General features: G+C 36.4%; 1 protein-coding gene across 4 annotated transcripts in view; it reads right to left on the minus strand.

The window, feature by feature from the left end:
* FAT1 (FAT atypical cadherin 1) overlaps nt 1–19,928 on the minus strand; it is a 119,368-nt gene that overhangs the window by 66,218 nt on the left and 33,222 nt on the right. The window lies entirely within an intron of this gene.

Below are 19,928 nucleotides of genomic sequence, written 5' to 3' on the forward strand. Positions count from 1 at the left end.
AGTCTCAAAACAACCCGAAGAAATGAATGGGCAAATATGGTCTCTTGTGTCCTGAAACCCGTCAGTTTCTTTTAAGCACCTTAAGCAAATGGCAAGACAACCAGGATGCTAAAAATATAAATTCTCCTACCACATTATAAGCTCCACAGGAGCAGAGACCACATCCTTCTAAATGCCAGCTTAGCCAGCACATTACCCAAAGCCCAATAATTATTTATTAAATGAATGAACAAAAATGAATGGATATATTAACTGGAGTTGATACAGAAAAGTCCTCAAATGGGATCCAAACTAGGACACATTTCTCATTAAGTCAACTAGTAAGAGATGGAATTATAAAATTACAAAAAAAGTTAGAATGTCTGTAATGTTTTGGCCCAGCCACTGAAACCACGCGAAATCTTATTTAATCTCAAGATTAACCTATTCTCAGGATGATTAACAGTGGAAATATCCATTTCTCTTGGGCAAATCCCACCTTTTTATTCAATGGTGTAAACTTGTCCTTTGGCTTTCCCAAAATACATCACTGGATTTTTTTCTTGTGCAATAATCATTCTGAATTAACACTATTTTTAGGGTTCAACATGATCCAGGATGAACTATGGAAATCCTACAACTCTAAAATCACTGAAGCTTCCCATTTAACGCAAAATACTATGGGAAAAATAACAAATGCCAATTTAATCTGTGCTCAAAAATGAAACAGTATTTATCTCAACTAAATATATACATCTGTATTTCTTGATCATTATGCAAATTTAAATATTTGCTTATTTGAGGTTAATATCACAAAAAAACCTCATTTATTTTGAACGTTAGATAATTATATCTAACACTCCCCAAAAGGTTTACAACTTAAAAACAGCAAACCTAAATATTATAATGTGAAACAGATTATCATAAAATGAATGTGTATTGCTATTCAGAAGCATTATAACTACTGCTTCACTATTTCTTTGCAAACCCTCAAAATGGATCTCCTCCTAGAAATATGGAACAAAGCCTCAGAACTCTTAAATAAAAAAGGAGCTAGCTGGTCTCTCTATGCAGCAGACAACTCAAACACGTTTTCCTCTTTCTCTGGTCCGAACATAAGTCTATGCATACTCAATCCGTTCACCAAATTATATTTGTTTTTAGCCTGAAAGAAGAGTGCCCTTAGTAACCAAGTGAAAATAATCTTTTCCAGTTTTTCTCTGTCTCACTCCCATCAACCGATACAAAGGACGCCAGGGAACAGTTCTAAGAGGATTACATATTAATAAATGAATGTACATATGCTTCTCTTGTTTCTGCCATGTCATTAAAATGTAACATAATTCATTTGGCAAGTGAAGTATTATTAGAAAATTTAAAGACAGGTACGTGGTACTTGTATTCACCTCTTTTGAGTTCTAATCCTCCAACAGTTCATGCTGCTATCCACTTTTAAAAACTGTGTCCCTCTCAACATCATTTGTAGGCATTTAATAACAATAATTAGGAAAAATTTTGTCAGTCTTTATGATACGTCAGGCACTATACTGTCTTACACGCATTATTTTATTCATTCCTTATATCCAACCTGCCCATATATGTTGTATTATCCCCATTTCATGAACGAAAAACTCAGATTAAGAGTGATGAGGAACTTTCCCAGGGTCATAGTAAATGGCAGAGCTGGAACTCAAACACTAGGAATCTCTGACTTCAGGGCCACCAAAATTCCATCTGTCTTACTGTTAGTATGACACAAGTTCAGTCAACAAAATTTAACATGAAAACTCTGAAAAGACAAGTAAAACCTCATCTTTGTCCATTTTTTTGCATGTCAGTATTCAGAAGGAGTTTATTAAGTGAATATTCACATACAATAGCTTCTTTTAGTGTCAGGATGGAAGGAAAGAAAGAGGTAGAAAATGCAAATACATAATAAGAATTAAATCACAGACAAAAACAGTTATTTATTTTCCATCAAGTTCCACTTGGAGTCTGGTCTGTGTCCTGACTAGTGTACAATTATGGGATGGATACTTCTGCTGGGAAGAGCCCCTCTCCCCCAAACAACCTAGCAACTGAGGGGGTAGCCACACCCTTCTGTGCACGACCTTTGAGCCACAGTCAGGAGGGAAAGTTTCCAAGTCCCAGGTAATCTCCAGATACTACCAACAGTTCAAAGTGAGACTCCAAAGTAGCTCTACTCAAATATGGAAGAAACTAGAATTGTATTAATTAGTAATTAAATATGCATAAGTGATGTTCATATTTCATGAATTTTTAAACTGTATATTTTAATATATATTTCATATAGTGATTGCCAAGATGTTCATGTTTTGATGTACTTTAATTATTACGTTCTTATAAAAAGAAAGAACAAAATTACTACAGCTTATAGATAACTAAGAAATAAAGTGAATTTTTAACTGCCAAAGGGAAAGGAGGACATACTGAATAACTTCTTCTAACCAAAATGCTCAAATAATAATACAAATAAATGTACTGTATTTATATATAATAATTTAATAATACAAGGACTTACTGTATGTCAAGGACTTCACTAGGTGCTTTACGTGCATTAAATCGTTTAAAGAACACTGGAATCACAGGATTTTCATCGTGGCTTCACAAATGAGGAGACAGAAGCTTAGCTAAAGTCAGCGAACGGCCCAAGCCTTACAGTGATGAGGAAGCACAGCCATGGTCAGTCAACGATAAAGTGGTGGAATCGAGATTTGAATCAGACAGTCTGACTCCAGAACTTAGGCTCTTTTCACCATCAGGCTACACTGTCATCATAAGCCACAGAATCATCGTCACACACTCCACAGCAGCAAGGATGCTGGAGACCAAGGAGCGGGGTGGAGGGCTGCCATGATGAGAGGCTACAAGCAGTTTTCCACTACTGAGATAAGGGTCTTCCCCACACTTAAAGGACAATAAAGAAGAAATGATTCCAGGGCTCTGCTTCACAGTGGTTCAGGGGCTAGTGCCTAAGCACTATTTTAATTGCAGATTCTAATTCTAAGCACTATTCTAAAAGCAGAAAGTAGGTGGGAAAAGACCATACTTATGCAAAGGGATTTTGTGTTCTGCTTTTTAATCTGTCTGCTCAGTCACAAGATACATCCCTGCGAGACCCCAGGCAGAAACTTTTGCAACAGGCAGAACTGAGCTCCCATTTTGAATCTAGGAAGAACTGACCACAGGTCCAGGAACAGCTAGAAACAGTCTAGATAATCTGGGAAGACAGACTAGTAGTAGATCTAAGCCTTAGCCATTTCAAAACCAAGAATTGGAGACTGACAACCCTTTAGAAATCCTCAAGTACAACTCACTTGTTTTTAAGAAAAGCTGAAATGATTTGCTCAGCTTTAGGAAGCTAAACAGGCAGAATGCTGAGAATCTAGATCAAGGCATCTCCTTAACCAAGGGCTCATCAGAACCCCGATCATTCCTTACGGGGGGGTCCCAGTTTCTGAGATGGCCAACATACCAACTACCTAGAAGTCTGGCCAGAGCAGTGTCTATTCTTTCAGTCCTTATTCCTACACCTGTCACTCTTCTTTTCCCAGTCCTTCCTAGAGCCACAACTAGCATGTACAGATGGATTTCTTCTGTACATTCCGTTACCTTAATTCATTAAAAAGAAACAAAATTTCAAAATTCCATTATGAAGACTTCTAACTAGTACCTTTAACACAAGAAAACAACAACTAAGGACCCCTAGGCATCACTGGAAGTGAACTGACCTACTGTGTTCACTCGCAAAACTGCATCCCACTCCCATTTCTCTCAATCCATGATCTTCTACCAACCAACTTTCAGTAACTCCGACTTTTTTGCACACTGGGTTATAAGTTCACTTTTCCTGAAACAATTCTCTAAGGAACCACACAAAACTATAAATACTTAAACTCCAGTTTTAAAGATATTTCTCTTTAATACATATCCACAATAATACTGCATCTTATTCGGCACATATACACATCCATACACTAACTTCCTGTGGTTTCCCTCCTGTCTTCAAATATCTCCCCCTCTCTCAGCTCCCTTTCTTTCTCTGCCATCTCTGCTCCTATTTTTTATTTCCTCTTTCACTTTCTGGGAGAGCAACAATAGCATGCAAGCAACTAGATGATCCGTAAGCCCAGGCTGTGAGGGAGAAACAAGTGATAGCCCAGAGCTACAACAGCTCCCTCCAGCCAGATGAAAAGCGTCTCAATCAATGCTGTAAAAGAAAAAGCCAGTGAGTTGGCTAAAGCAGAAATAACACCTTTCTTGTCAAGAGGTTTTAGCGCACAAGCAGCAGACAAGGTAAGAATGCTGCTGTGTGATTCTACGCTCTATATTTTGAACACAGAAGACAAGTTTAGACAAGCCTTTTATATATGCACCACCCAGCAATGTTATAAGAGATCATTTCTTGGCTTTAATGAAACATGACGGAAGCGAAAAATGCCTAGCTTTCCAATCTCAGGAATACAATGAAGACATTTTCAGGAAAAGTTGTTAATAGAGCTGAAAAATTTGAAAGAAGCTAGAAATCTGGAGCTATTAAATAAAAATATTTATCATTCCAAACATACTCTCTAGGATTTCAAAACTACCACCAGATGTCACTATGGAAACTGATTTTAAATGTGCATACAGTGGAAAAACTGGACTGAAAACGATAATGCAATGTAATTGTTGAAAGAGCTTGACCAATGTGGCTGAAAATACAGCTCACAGCAAAATTTCTTTCTAGAAGGATTCATTACTGTCCGTATAATTAAACAGGTACTGATGGTGTCTTCCTATACACGCTGATTATTCAAAGGTTGTAGGATACAGTATTAGTTGCTCAAGTAGACTGTCCAAAAGTAAATAAAGGTTTCCAAGAATAACTAATTTCTACTATGTATCCCTGCTCGCTAATGGCCTGTTAACTTGAACACTGGCCTTGGACAGGAACAGCCAGCAGTCCCTCCAACTGCCACTGGCAGGGCAAGATGCTTTCAACAGAGTAATCTTTAAGGCAGAAATAAAGTTATATGTAGCCACCATACTGCCAGTGTAGCCACTATACTGCCAAAAATAATTTAACTGACTCAAATTTCCATGGTCACAGAACACCTTTCTTCCTGGAATTTTCCTGTTTTCTTTGTTTAACAAGTCTTGGCCCTCTATCAAGTCCTGGTACCAAAGCTTTCAACAAAACCTTGCTCTTTCAGATTCTTCAGCTACTTCAACTCAAAAATACTTATAATTAGCAACAATCTGGCACCATAAATTTGCAAACCCTACCCTCCTTTCTGATATACCATGTCACATACACTTTTTACTTTTCTGGAACCAAGCTTAAGGCAGCAACTGTATGAAAAGCTTCTTAGTCAATCATAAGAAAAACTTAAACTTAAAATATAATTTTTGATATTTTCTCTGAAGGCAACAAGGGACTGACTGTTCTTTTCTCCATTTCCATAGTCTCATTATTAACAGAAGAACTCTTCTGGAACTAAGTGTTTTCCCAAATATAAAAACAACACTCGCTTAAAAAGAAAAGAGATATCTTCTATACAGTAGAGATACAATATCTATGTTTCTGCAATTAATCTGTAAATGGTTACTCAATTTTTTTCTGCTAATTATGGAAAAATGAGAAGTCCCATAATTGTCATATTAAATAGTAATCTGCTACAAGACATTCTTCCTTAAAATTAAGTTTAAAAAGTAAACTATAAGCTCCCTCCTAAAAACTAAACCCTTTAAGGGCATGGATTTGTTGTCTGTTTGGTTCAGGGCCTGGTAAATGGGTGCTTATCAAGCATGTGTTAAAAAACAGATGTTCATCAAAAAACAAAGTAAGTATGAGAAACAGTCCCAGCCAAGAGGAGCCTAAGGAAACATGAAAACTAAAGGTCATGTGAGATCCTGGGTGGGATCCTGGACCAGAAAAAGCACATTAGGTAAAAACCAAAGAAACTGAGTAAACTATGGGCTTTAGTTAACAAGAACATATCAATATTGGTTCACTGATTATAACAAATAGACAATAAGAGGGGAAACTGTGTGTGGGGCAGGGACTATATGGGAACTCTGTGGTATGTGCTCAGTTTTTCTGTAAATCTACCTAATTGTTTTCAAAGGATGACCATCAGAGTTCATAATATATGATTTGTTTCCTTAAGTGATAAAACATTTTTGTATTTCTTTTTATCTCATTTTCATTAAATACAAGATTTAGACTGATAATGCTGTTAGTATAATACCTTGAGAGATCCTAGTGTGCCCATAAAAAAACCTTGTATGTTGGGATAAGATTTAAACAGCAATCCAACTATGTATCTGTTTACAGATATAAATATATATATAAATGTAAGAAAGACTTTTTATTACTTTGTTTTGCCTTGATAACATTAATGTGCAAAGTGATAAAATGAGTTTCTTGATATAAAAAGTTAGATTTCTGAAATTTAAACACTCTTTAAAATGACTGCACCAATTTGACACGCAATAGTATCTAATAAATCAAAACCCTTGAGTTCTTTTAGAAACATAAGTACAGGAGATCATAATGTAAATATATATATTTAATGTTCCTGCCTGCTTCTGCATTAGTTGGCAAAACTGTATAGTTACTGCTGACTTAAATACAGGAACAAATGAGATAAGAGTCTGTTAAACTGAAGGCACTTCAGATACTAAAATGGCTATACAGTTCACTTAGGGAATGACACAAAAAATGCTTTCAGTAGTCAAATAAAAATTTTATACTTCCTTTCACTTCAGGTATACAAGATATTATCATTTATTTTACTGGTGTTGGTAATCATAAAACATAAGGAAAATGTACAGAGAGCCATGTTTAATGGTTTATTTTGCAGAGAAAAATTCTCTGCAAAATAATACCCTAATACTTTTAAAAAGAGAATGATACATACATAATTAAATTTTTAAATGCTTGAGACCACACAAATAAGGTAAAAATCTCATGTTTTTGATAATTTTTACAAAGGTCAAAATAAAATAAGCCAGCTAAGAAGCATCCCCCATGGGCCAAACAAACAACCAGGCGGCACACGAGCATACTGCACAGTTCAACACGTGCCTCTCTGCCCTCTCACAGCTAAACACAGAGTAAGTCATGTTGTAAAATTATCCCTCCAGGTTAAAGACATGGTACCGATGTCACCAACATCCAATCTTTCAAAAGCAATAACTTGCCATGAGTGTTATTTTGTGAGAAGCCATTTGTGGTTGGGAACACGGCAAACTCAAGTGAAATGGTAATGATGATGGTGATAATATAAAACAAGAGATACATATATAGAGTTCATGATACACCAGCTGCTATTTTAAATATGCCTCAAATCTTTTAATCTTTACAGAAATCCTAAGAAATGGGTAATATGATCATCCCTATTTCAGATGAGGAAACAATGGCAACAACCTGCCCAAAGTCACACAGTTAGTTCATTACTGGTGGAACTTGGATTCAATCCCAGAGACTGGCTCCAGACAGTCATGCTGTAACACTTCTGAGTCTCTGGCTGTGTCCTCTGATTGGAGAGAAGCATGACAGCAACTGAACACAGCCTGCAGTTTCCAGAGAAAGTCCTGGCTTCAAAAGAATGTAAAAATGGAGTGACCAGATGGGAAAAATTGGTTTTGTTGTTTTCCCAACATTTGGGGATTCGGGTAAAGAATCTGATGATGCAAAAACCTTGCTGTTCTGTGCCATTAAAACATTAAGCACATTCCACAGCGTCAGGATAAAAGGGGGACTTGGTTAATTTATAATGGTACATATGATACAGCTTTAAAAAATGATATGTTTAGGTCTTCCCTGGTGGCGCAGTGGTTGAGAGTCCGCCTGCCGATGCAGGGGATAAAAAAAAATATATATGTTTATTAATTACAAGGAACAATGTCAACAATATACAAATTGATCAAAAATATAAATCTTTATAAAACTGTACAGAGTACAGCCTTGGTTTTGTTTAGTTCTGTTTCAAAATTAAAAACCACACAAACACACAATTACATGCCCAGGGGGAAAAAGAAAGGTCTAGAATAAACAAAGTGATGGAGGGACAATAAAGAAAATCAACAAACCTAGTGAACTAAAATTTTTTTTTTTTTTTTTTTTTTTTGGGTACACCTCTCACTGTCGTGGCCTCTCCCGTTGAGGAACACAGGCTCCGGACGCGCAGGCTCAGCAGCCATGGCTCACGGGCCCAGCCGCTCCGCAGCATGTGGGATCTTCCCGGACCGGGGCACGAACCCGTGTCCCCTGCAACGGCAGGCGGACTCTCAACCACTGCACCACCAGGGAAGCCCTAAAATATTTTTTAACTGTAAATTTCTATAACCATGAATTTTAAGTCAATTTAAAATGCATACAGTAAAAAGCCAAATGAAATTTAAGTACCAACAGTCTTTTAAAAGTTTTGCTAGTGTAACCTTCTTGCCTCATTTTCCCTTTATACCTTAGATAACACTTTCATCTGTTTCATTTAATCTGAGTCAATGGATAACAATGGATAGTCTGACAGCTTCAACAATTTAATATTCAAAATTATTTATATATGAAACTACTTATAGTGCCAGACCAAAGTTCACCTTTATGAAATAAATTACAATGAGAGCTTAAAAAAAAGAATAAAGGAACTACTTACAAAGTTTTAGGTCTAGGAAATTCTATAATTATATTGTATAGAGTTAGGTCATAAGTTAATAATTAAAGGGAAAGCTTCTTATGTAGTAACTGTCAATCTGTTTTTTCATTATTTAGACTGTCTATTTAAATCACTTTAATTAAAATGTATATCTATCAACTCTTTCAATTAAAATTGTTGCAATGACTTTAAAATCAGCTGAGGAAGCTTTCTGACTTGCAAACTTACCAAAACATATTAATTAAGTTCATAATCAGATTTTAAGCATCATGTTTCAAGTCTAGGGATTTCTTTAGCTTTGCAAAGAGCCATTCCCATGTCAAGCTCTGCTAAACCATGTTTTTACGCTTTGTGGAGAACGATTCCAAGTTCAGATTTCCATGTCAGAATCATTAATACTGTTAATGAGGGCTTTCATGGATAAGCTCTCTTAAAAAGGATCATCCTTGGGTATCAAAAATATCATCTGAACACATATTAATTGGATAAAACTATGTACACCAGACAGCCTGTGGAGGCATTAAAATCTAAAGGATACATTTCACATACCAGTGGCAATGCTTCTAGCAGTTTGTTTCATATTTTAAAAGCTATTCAAATTCAATGTAGATTACTTTTCCCACCTTACGTTTACTGGATGCAACTCAGCATATGCTTTATATATACCATTTTTTTGAATCCTCACAATTATTCTGTAAGCTCGATGGTCTCTCCTCAATTTCCATATGCGGATGTAGAGGTTTAGAGTTGAAAAGTCACTGGTCTAAGGTCATTTATTCATCATTATCATAGGAACAGATTAATCAATGAATTAATTAATGAATTCCCTTACCAGTTAGCCATCTAAGCACTTACATTTACTAACTTGTGTAAGCCTCAAAAGTTAAGTAAGTTGCCTTAAGTTACCCAACTAGCTGCAGAGAAGCAAGAATCCAAACCTGGTTGACTAGTCCACAGGCAAAACTCATAACCACCAGGGTGTTCTCTTCTGCTTTTCCTGTTCTTATGGGGTGGCAGAGTTGTGATTCAAAAGACACATCTAACTCAAGCCCTGGCTCTTTCCTTATAAGCCTGGGTAGGCGATCTTCATAAATCTATCACTATTGATGGGGAAAAAAAAAAAATCAACACATCAACAAAAGTTTACCAGCACTTGCCCTGGTGGGAGGAATGACATAAATTCAAGTATAAACCCAACTAAATGTGGGCCAAACAGATCTAAAGTTCAAGAATCCCATGTGACTAAGTTTAGGATAAAAAAAAGGAAAAAAGAAAAAAAACAAAACAAAAAAACAAAAAAACAAAAAAAAAAAAAGGAAAAAAGGATATAAAAAAGAAGCCACACTGTTCTATATTCAGGAAGCTAGTATATTTATCCTATCATCTTGTTAGGTAAAAATGCAGACTAAGTTTATATTAAATGAAGCATAACAGTTATAAGGCATTACAGAATACTGAATATCACTGTGAGAATATCATAACCGAGTTGTGAATGTGCTTCCCGTTACTAACTTTAAAATATTGAGTGGTAGGATCCAGAGTTCTAAGTCTTAAAAATCAGTTGTAAAAGTTCTGTGTCAGATAAAAACTGATGTTTTAAGGAAAACCTCCCTTTGGAAAAGAAATCTTGGTAACTTTAATCTAGTCTCCAATACTTAAATAAAGATAATAAATACAGATTTTAAAAAACTGTACCCTACAGTATCTGCTTCATCAAAAAGGAGTTAATGTTTATAGTGGCCTGGATCTTGCTAGAAATTAATCTGGAACCTGTTATTATTGATTTATACTTTCTTTCATTCACTCAACAAACACATGGTTCCCACTATTTGCCAGGCCTGGTATGAAGTGCTAAAGAAACCAAGAAAAGTAAAACAACATATTACAGGAAAGACAGTTAAATAAAATAGTAATTTATTCCCTCGAACTGCTTTTTGAGAAGGGCAACATAGTATTTTAACGACTAGTTACTTGAATACTTATTTTCCATTATTTTATCTCTTGCACAAAAGTCAAAGAAATCCTTTTATAGGTTATGAGTCCCTGACTGAATTTTAGGATGCAACATGTAATTATGCGATTTTTAAAAATATTATAACATTAATTCTGTTTTGTGAGAAAAGATAGAGGGAAGATGTGTATATACACTAAAAATGGTGGATTATAGGGATAAGTGAATTTTTTCTTCTTTGTGTTCACATTTTCTAATTTTTCCACAAGAAGTACATATGTGTTGCATAAAAATATTTCTTTAAACCCTCATGTATAAAGGATTAATCCAAAGTATATCAACAGAACTTGAGAAATTTCAGAAATGTACAAACAACCTTTAAAAGTTAAGAGTGACTTCTAGGTTTCCATAAGCCGAGTAAAAACTGCCTGAAACACTTGTATTGCAAACTGTGCTCCAGCACAGAGAAGACAAGGCACTATTCAACGATTCAAATGTCAGTTGAAACAACTATGCCTCAAGCCGAACTCCTTAATGCACTCCCTTGCTAAAGAAGGAATGGAATGAGATTCCTCTGCTACAGTCAAGTATTACACTGGTCACTGTATAAACACAGCTCTTTCCGAAAGAGACAGTTGTCTCCAGAGTCCTAGAAGGCACCAGGCTGGGAAAAGAGCAAGTTTTCCTTTTTCTAAGGTCTGTTCAAGCTTCTGTAAAACAGATTCTAAACATAGAAAAGTGCAACTATTTATTTTTCTTAAAACCTAAGACCCACATGCAATTCAGCTATGCAGAAGGTTTGTTTTACATGAACTGAACACCAGTTGAAGCAAATAAAAATCCCTGTATAAATTCCCCCCTTTCTTATCTACTCCCAAGCAGCATTTTTCTTTACTTTTGATCAAATGAATGAAGTAAACCTGTTTCTCTATTAAATTCTATTTTAACCATAAAGCAGTTTTTAACTTAAAAAATTCATATTAGTTTACAAATTGGTATAATTTAGAGGCAATATTCAGCTACTTTTAATATCCAATTTGCTGCCAAAGCCCAGTCTCTAAAAGAACTCAGTAACTCAGGTGAAGCTAGCCTAGTTATGACCTGACTCACTGACACTGATAACTTAGGATAAACTTTGGGTAAACCATGTTTTATGCTAACAAATACTTCAAATTAAATCAAACACCTATAAATAGTGATCTAAATGTATTGCAAGACTTAATTAAACCTTACTAAAATCTTTATTAGGACAAAACATCAACTTGTAAATACATATAATCCCCTAGCTTCACCTGTTTTCTAAATTCAGATTTTTTTTTTTTTAATGAAGAAAGGTATGAGGGACACACTTGAATGTACCAGAAGATTCCTAATTTGATATATTTTTAAAAATCACCAAGACAGGGCACACCTGTCTTTACCAGTGGTTTCTAACACTGGAGGGGAACAACCAAGACTCAACAAATCTAGAATACGTAGTATACACTCACAAAGGGAACAACTGTGACCAGTGGTAACCGTGAGGCATAGAGGAATCTGCCCTATGCTAAGCAAACAGGAAGCAAACTTCATGAAGCACTCTGAAATACCGAGTGAACGTTAATTCATCATCTCAGAGATGGTGGAGACATAATTCTTACTTGAGACAATAAGAGGCTATATAAGAGTAGATTGGTGGGTCTCAAATAGCTGTCATGTGTCTACATTTAAAAGACTGAAGCAGAGAACTGAATTTGAGAAAAATTAACTGTACAGAATAAATAACCACAGTAGTTTTTATATTATCCTGATTCTTAATTCCTCTGAGGTCAAAGTTGTTCTTTAAAAAAGTAATAAACACTTCATTAAAAAGTGAAATATTTTCTTCTCTAATTCTCCCAACCATTAATAAGATGAAGTGACAACAGAAGACACAGACTATGAAAATAAATACAGAGACATCATGAAGCCATAGATATTAGAAAAGTGCATATAATCAAAATTAATCATTAGAAGAAATATATTCAAAAGTGCGTAAGTTAATTACAGCATACTAGTTGTAATTAACTAGTAAAACAGTTACTGAAATGTCTCAGAGATGATATAAAAATATAAATAAATAAAAATAAAACCTTCTTAATTAAAGGTATAACTGACGGAAAGTATAAAACACTAAAAATGTATCTTCCTTAATAGTTAAGTAAATGGCAATTTAATAAAACAGAAGGACTTCACATTTCGTTTTGGAAATTATCTGTACTTTCCAAAATACTTTTTTTTCATAAAGCTAAATACAAAGAAAAAAAAAAAGCATGAGACTTAAACATTACTGGCATTTCTAAAGAAGCTCAAATATTTCTAGCTCATGACAGGCTATTAGATAGATAAGGTCAAAGGAAAGAGGCCAGATGTTCTCTTATCAACTCTGTCTTTTTAAAAATGATTTTTAAGAAACGATTCAATCCTAAACTCCTGGATAGATCTGCCTCTTCATCCAACCATTTATGAAAGAGATGGTGAAGCAATCATATTTTTTCTAGTTATTTTACTTTCTGGTTGGTTTGCTGTAACAGGCTATTTGTTAAAATCTGAAAAAAAGTCATCTAAATGATCACTTTATAATCTGGTAACTTCTCAAACGTAACTTACAGATCCAGTAAGCTAATCCATTTACTGCTAAATCTACCCATTAATGGAAATAATACAAACATATTTCCCAAATGATCTCAGTACCAAATCAGGAAAACGAAACAATTATGTTTGTAAATTTAGTCTCAATTTAACCAAATATTGAATTTTTAAAATGTTCACTTTACTAGCATATTTTGAAATAATGCTGGCATAGCCATGGCTTTAATTATTGTCTTTAAAAGAGAAATTTAACCCAACAGACTAACCTAATCTGTTCAAAAGAAATTTGCAAGGGGTCAGAAGTAATAAGAGGAAAAGACTGAGATACCTTTAGCAGAACTGATGTTTTCTAATAGGGAAAACTAACTAATTCAAAAATTCAAAGAAGAGAATACATAAAATCTGAAATACATGAAATCTGAAAATGACTGGACTTGTATTTGTGATTATTGATACCACCATAAAACACTTAACATGCTTCTATAATGCACTGTCATTTCTGCATGTTTCTCTCCTTATCCACCACTTTCCCCCCACCCGCCCCTCAACCCCCAACCCTCTGCAAGAAAACATAATGGAGATCCACTCTCCCAAATATCTTTACCAAGACACAGGGAGGCAGCTGACCTCCTCCGCAAACAGCATTTTATGAGGTTCCAAACTCAAGAGAAGTAAAGCATGAGACTTAGTTATTTTAAATGATCAAACCAAAGAAATAGATAAGAATGAAAAGAGTGATAAAAATTATCTAGTCCAGCCTCTAACTTTACAGATGAGGAAGCCAAGGTCTAGACAGTAAAAGACTTGTCATTAGGCCACAGAGCTGGAGTCAAAGCCATAAAAGGAACCCCATCCATCCCCTGAAACCCCAACCTACCTTCAAGTGCAGTACCTGGAAGGAAAGTGAAGAGGCTGCCTTAAACCAAATTCCAGTAGGAGTGAAATATGGTTTCTGATTTGTGGGAGAGATGACTGATACCAGGAATAGCAAGAGTCAGTGATACAACCTCAGAGTTAACCATTTGCCATAAATTCTAAGAAAGCTTAAAAAGTACTCCTGGCCCTACCTTACCTTGCTCTCCATGACTTTGACTTAATCACACATCCCAATCACTGATGAAGACTATTACTCATTTCAGAATTAGAGAGGGAAACAGGATTTCCAGACAGTGTAGGTTCTATTCTCCAAATCTGTCACTTATAAGTACTAGTCTTCAAGCAATATAATCCATCATTCTTACAGTGTTTTTGTTAACTGTCCCAACTCTGCACTTTAATAAATGTGTAACTGCTGGTGATTTATTATTGTCAATGCCTCAGTTTCCTTACGTATAAAATGGGGAGGATAGATGTGTCGTAAGGATTAAGTGATTAGTATTAAAAATAAAGGTAATTACTACTACTAAGTCTATTTCGATGCTTGAGAAGCTAAAGCAAAGCCAAGATTTAGAAAGATTCTTAAAGAGGTATGACACCTGGGCTTCCCTGGGGGCGCAGTGGTTGAGAGTCCGCCTGCTGATGCAGGGGATGTGGGTTCCTGCCCCGGTCCGGGAAGATCCCACATGCCGCGGAGCGGCTGGGCCCATGAGCCATGGCCACTGGGCCTGCGCATCCGGAGCCTGTGTTCCGCAACGGGAGCGGCCACAACAGTGAGAGGCCCGCATACCGCAAAAAAAAAAAAAAAGAAAAAAAAGAAAGAAAGAAAGAGGTATGACACCTTAATCCTTAACCTTGTACTTTACAAGGAAGTTACTACTACTCCAAAGAGAAAACTAGCTAACAGAAACCACATTATGATGAAGTAGTGTTTGAAGCAGAATTATGAGACTCACTTAAAGACCAGGTGACTGACTAAACTAACCTAAGTGCTCTGAATGGAACGCTGCAGAGCAAAAGAAACGTAGACGCTTTCCACTGTGGCCACACTTTCCAAAGAGGCACATAAATAAGCTGTTTCGACTAACAGTATAAAAAACATGTTAAAATGTGCACAGCATGCATCCAGACTGCTGAAGTGGTCACTGAGGTCTAAGCTATAAAGTCTCATTTCAAATATGACATGATAATCAAAACTAGGAAAAAATCAAATTAGAAATCTCTGGAGCAAAGACAGAAAACATTATGTCCGTCGCTGCCCCAGATATTGTCTCCTTCCCCGTTTATGTGCATCAAATTTTGATCAAGTTTCATCAAATTTCCAAGAGTCATTACAGATTTACAAGTTAAAGCTAACCAAGTTCAATCGAAGTCATTCCTAGAATATACCATAATTACTAAAAAAATTTAAAGACTAAACTGTATACCTATATTACAGTTAATCCCTTTGTCTCCAAAGGTACAAAATTATCAGTATCATATGGAAATAAGGAACATTAGAGATTTCCTTACCTTAGACCTGGGTACAGGAAAATGAAGCATATACCTCCCAAGATTCTTTTCAAAATATCATTAATTTACCTTCTAAACTGCTAAAAATTGCAACTGTCTCTAATTCAAGACTTTTTATGATGTGCAAGTACAAAGAAAAACTTTTTTGAAATAAAAAACTTGCTTCTCAGAGAAAACAACTTACTTTTAATGATTTTTTAAAAGCAGTTAGAACAGCAACCTTATTTCAAGGGTTTATATCTAAAAGAAAGTCTATTACCAAAGAGGAAAATTGGGGTGGCAAACCATTAAAACAGAAAGAGCATTATCCTTCTGGACTGGGATAAAAATTCACAGTGGGACTTTCGGGAGAGTAGGGCAGTATTCCTTCTTTTTCTCCTTGTCACCAGTGATGACCTGCTATCACAGAGGTCCCCAAGGAGCCAAGCATAAAGCCTGGACTGGGATAAAAATTCACAGTGGGACTTTCGGGAGAGTAGGGCAGTCAGCAGCAGGGAAAAAGGAGCACCTGCACGAAACTGGGAGGGCAGGCAAGCTAGACCTCTCCTTGGGTAAGACAGGGCTACACCCTTCCCTGGGTCTGATGGTGCATCCCCACCAGTCGCTTCTGGTCACCGACCACAAGCCTCCAGGTGACCTGGCCCCTGCTCTCTACCCACTTCATCGCAGACATCCAGCCACAAAGCTTGTTTGTATTTCGGGGCTGCTATTCCCTCTGACCAAAAGTTGCCTTCAAATGGCTGGCTCTGCTTTCCTGTCATTCAAGTCCCCACTCACATCTCCTCAGAAGTCCTCCCCTGCCCACTCCATCTTAAGAAGACCATCTACACCCTGCAGAAAACCACCGACACATTGCACTGTTTATTTTCTCTACAGCACTGCTAAGCTGAAAGTATGTGTTTATCTTCTTCTCGACTTGTCAACGGTCTTCTCTCTTCAGAAAGAGAGCTCCGGGAAGACCACAGCACTGTGTATCTCATACAATGCAGAATCCAGAGCACCAGGAATGGGTTCCGGTAGGTAGGGAGCTGTCAATAAATAGTAATTAGCGAATCAAAGAAGGAAGGAAGGAAGGAACTCTCCATGGAGGCCTTTTTTCATCTTCTGAATCGTGCCTCAGAGAAATTCTCCCAAGGATTCACCTTCAAAGGACACGGATGATTTCTCCGAAGTCCTCATCCTTCAGGGACCCACACAGGATTTGAGAGCGCTGAAGTGCTTTCCACCTCCTTCCCCCTCCCCACATTCTCATTTCTCCACAACCTCCTCGAAGGGTTCTTTCTAGGATGGTCCAAGCAACTGGTTCTTCTCCTTAAGGTCAAAGATCCATCAAGGATCAGCAGGGCTTACTGTTCGATTTTTATTCCCTTCACTCATCTTTTGGACTTATGCTTTTAGGGATCAGAGATCCCTCTGAAAATATGAAAATGGTTCAAATCCCACAGGGACTTCCAAAGCCTTCACAAAAAATTTAAAAAATAAAATCACAAGATATTGCATATAAAATTTAATAAAACTGAGTTTTCCAGTTGTTTTCAAGGGTTACAGCACAGTAAGATTACTACTTCATTAACTCCACTGAGCCAACACATCTTATATACTTATGTGACTTATGCAACTAACTGAATATGCAAATTAACAGTTTACATGGAACTTTAATAGATGCTTACCTACTTAAGAAAATAAGCTAGAACTCCTAACGTTTACCATATTTAAGAATGTATGAATCTGTAAGAAATTCTTTATTCCACAGGGGTCTCAACTACCCACTCAATTAGGTCATTATGAATTATGTGTATCTGGCGATAATAAACTTTTCAAAGAGTTTTAAGATTACACATTTTTTTTAACGAGCTAGACTGAGCCTTCCTTGCAGATGTACTATATCCAATCCCAGACTGAGGATCCACTGCACAGCGCAGTTAGTGCTTCTGTGCTTGACACCATGAAATGAGTGCTTTAGGAAGGCCAGGCCTGTGGCTGTGAGAGGGAGAAAAAGTGCTTTTGTAAGTCTCCTGTTGGCTCCTATACAGGACTCAGGAGCTACTGCGAACTGTGCTTCCCACCTAGAAGAATGTGCCTGCCTTCCACACCTGAACATTCTGAGGCACAGAAAGTGGAACTGAGGCTTGGCCCACTTTCAATAGAATGAAATCACTAAGAAACTTCTGTAGGAAACTTTAAGTAATTACCAAGCACTTTCCAAAGCAATCAACATTCTTTCACAAGTGAATGACCATATGTTAATCATTAACTTGGGTGTGTGTGGGGGGTGTAACTGGAAAAAAAAAAAAATCACAGGTCCCTTCACCCCACTAGTATTAATGGCAGCAGAATGAAACACTTTCAGACAAATAATGTGTACACGGTAATAAAGCTAAACAAAAACTTAACAAATTAAAAAGGGTAACCTTTGGATAGAGTACCATATTTAATAAAAGAGGCGTGGTTTTCATTTACTATTCTGAGTTCAGTTTTGACTAAACTGAAAACGTCAATCTCTTAGTATTTTTGGCAACTTCTTTTATGTCCAAAGTCAAGTCATGAATTTCGGGAATTCAGCAGGCGAGCCCCATTTGTGCGTGAAACACTGTATCTAAGAGGATGAAAGTCAACCAGTGCCCTAATCCCTTGGGCAAGAAAGGTAAGTATAGAGCCGGATTCTCAAAGCCAGAAATGATGGAGAAATCACCAAGAAGCACATTCCTGTCTTATCTGGCTTGACTTTGATTCACCTCACCTTACTTTCATCACAGGAAGGACAGTCCAAGGGCATTACTCTCAGATCAAACAAAGCAATCCAAACAGGCAGAGGCAGACACATGAACTCTTCTCACAGGGAAAGGATGAACAAGCCTGACATTTCATGAATGAATAAGCTGTAATGAAGCATTTCATTCTGTGTCCTTAAATAAAATTTCAGAAGGCTGCTAGAATATGGGACTGCAATAGAGAGCATTAACCACTGCAAGAGAGGGAATCAACCGCGAAGCCAAACATCCATATTTTTTAGTAAGAACATGAGATGCATGAAGGCCTACAATTTCCTATTTCAAAGGAAAAATCTTCATTCAAAGATTTTCTTAAAATCACAGCAGATTTTGCAACCAGCAAATAGTGGCCTGGGATTGCTTTAGTGCCTTCAGCTATTCCTTAGGTAAGGATTACGCAGTCAACATTTTTTTTTCACTCCAGTTAACTCTTCATTTGAACACAACTCAGGGGTTCCTTTCTTTAACTTTTTGAGGCGTTTAGCTAGCATTTAGCTAGCAACTTTCAACTTTCAAGCCAGTAACGTTAGCCTGTATAACACTGGATTCTGCGATTGAACCAGAAGTCCGTTTTTCATAAAGCCAACACACATTTGGTTACTTAAAAAGCAGTGAAGACTTCTTTGTTAACTTTTACCACAGACTATTTTATTTCCTTTAAATTAGGTAAGAAGCATTATTCTCCCTAATAAAAAAAAGAAAACACTGGCAGACCCTGAATTCTCTGGTCCATTTGGTAGGTTTCTTGGTAACTTATCAAAGTTTTGCTTCTGTATTTGTAAATAAGAGTCCATTTCGAAGCACCCAGATTGTGGGAATCTGCTATAAGGAAATCTACTTCCCCTAGTGAAACAGCCAAATTTTAATGTTAAAAAAAAACTACTATTCTAAATTCTTTGACTCTCTGACTCACTTATGACAATCACTGAAGCTAGAATTCAAATGTGTATGGGAAGTTAGCGTTGGAAAATAAAGCCCCGAAGAGCTGTAATCAACCAACTATTCCATTAAAACAGACTACTGTCTGGTTTAGAAAAATAATGGAATTTTTACTTCCAGATGATTAAAGATGCATCCATTCAGTACTGTCGCTTTTAGAATGAGTCCCCCACGGTGCATATGGCAGAAAGTTTGTGTACTATAATTATTTGTGAATTTTCTTCTCCACCCGAATTCTAAAGAAGCCATGTAGAGATTTTCTTTCTTGCATGCCTCCTCCCATCTTTATCATTTTATTGGTAAATTAGACTTTAAAATGCACTTTTTCAGTTAATGCAATTATAAGTATGCAATAGGAAGCTAACAAAAAATAAAATATTTGTGGATTTCCAAATGAGTGTTCTTTTTTCCAAGGGCTCAATAAAATCACCTCAGCACATTTAAATCAATACTAACCTCCTAACATCTGGGTCTAATCTGTTTAAATGCAGCACAGCACTCTGTCTCAATTACAAATCTAATTTTAATATTTAATTCCTAGATCTACTGCCTAAGTCATTATCTTAAAACTTTGGATTTTTAAAAAACTTCTTCACACAATTCTCTTTGAATATGTCTTTTATCAGC

This window comes from Neophocaena asiaeorientalis, unplaced genomic scaffold (genome assembly GCF_003031525.2).
Source record: "Neophocaena asiaeorientalis asiaeorientalis breed wild unplaced genomic scaffold, Neophocaena_asiaeorientalis_V1.1 scaffold521, whole genome shotgun sequence".
Taxonomy (NCBI): domain Eukaryota; kingdom Metazoa; phylum Chordata; class Mammalia; order Artiodactyla; family Phocoenidae; genus Neophocaena; species Neophocaena asiaeorientalis.